Here is a 1349-nt window from a genome sequence, read left to right as displayed (position 1 = left end):
GAGCCTGGAGCCTGCTTCGGACTCTGTGTCTCCCTCTCAGTCTGCCCCACCTAGCTCGCTCTCTGTCTCTCAAAATAAAATAAAGACATAAAAAATTTTTGAAAAAAAAAAAAACCAGAAACTTTCGCTGTTAGTGAATTTTAGCCCAGTGTCAGGCTCTCTGCTGACAGCTCAGAGCCTAGAGCCTGCTTCATGGATTCTGCCTCCCTCTCTCTCTCTCTCTCTGCTACTCCCCTGGACATGCTCTGTCTCTCTCTCAAAAATAAATAAAACATTAAAATTTTTTAAATAAATAAATAAACTTTGAAAAAACAGGAGAAGACATGACAGCAGGAAGGAAACACTATCGATTCTAGCATCAAGAAAAGGGAGTAAAATCAGGGGCACGTGAATGACTCAATCAGTTAAGCGTCTGACTTTGGATCAGGTCATGATCTTGGGGGGTGTGTGTTTAAACCCCCTTTGGGTCCTATCTCCCTTTCCCTAACCCTCCCTCACTCGAGCATGAAAGTGTTCTGTCTCTCAAATTTAAACTGATAAGAACAGATACTACACTTGATCTTAGCCAAAAGACCGAGAAGCGATGTCTCTCAAATTTAAATAAAGGGGAGTAAAATCAGAAGTGGAAGTCACATGAGAAGCACCTTTTTAACAGTGAACTTCCCTTTTTTTATTTCACACTCCTCCCTTCCCAATCTGTTATTAAGGGATGTCACGATGCGTTAAGGTTGCTGTAATTGAAATCTGGTAGTAACCAAAGGGCTAAATAAATGAGATGGTGGATTGATGCTATTAGAAAAAAACGTAACAAGCAAAGAAGTAAGAAAGAGAACAAGGTAACACAATAACAACAAAAAAAATAGAAAAGGCAGAAAAAGTATAGTTCTAGGAAAAAGGATCACTCCTATGTAGTGTAAGAGAAACTCTTTTTTTATATTACTAAGAAATTTTAAATAACTGAAAAAACAAAATTAAAGTAATAATGATAAGATAAAGAAGGAAATATACAGATATCAATGAGCTGGAAAAGTCATGTAAAAATGGGGGAAAATAGGGTTCAGTGTATTTGACTGTCTGACTCTTGATTTGGGCTCAGGTCATGATCGAAGGTCATGGGGTCAAACACTGCCCCTGGTCTGAACCGAGCATAGAGACTGCTTGGGATTCTCTCTCTCTCTGTCTCTCTCTCTCTCTCTCCCCCTGACCCATTCCCCACTCACACAATGCTCTCTCTGTAAGATAAAAATAAATAAATTAATATAAATTAAAAAATACTTCTTTTAAAAAATAGTAAGAAATAAAGCCATGGCTTAAATGAAGCTTCACTAGAAACATCAGGAATCAGAATG

The 1349-nt window shown here is 38.0% G+C and overlaps 1 pseudogene; it reads right to left on the bottom strand.

Annotated features, from left to right (window-relative positions):
- Positions 1 to 461: 461 nt before the first annotated feature.
- LOC115284544 lies at positions 462 to 585 on the bottom strand (annotated as a pseudogene).
- Between the last annotated feature and the right edge of the window lie 764 nt (positions 586 to 1349).

The sequence above is a fragment of the Suricata suricatta genome, chromosome X, assembly GCF_006229205.1.
Source record: "Suricata suricatta isolate VVHF042 chromosome X, meerkat_22Aug2017_6uvM2_HiC, whole genome shotgun sequence".
NCBI lineage: Eukaryota > Metazoa > Chordata > Mammalia > Carnivora > Herpestidae > Suricata > Suricata suricatta.
This window is presented reverse-complemented; position numbering and strand designations above follow the sequence as displayed.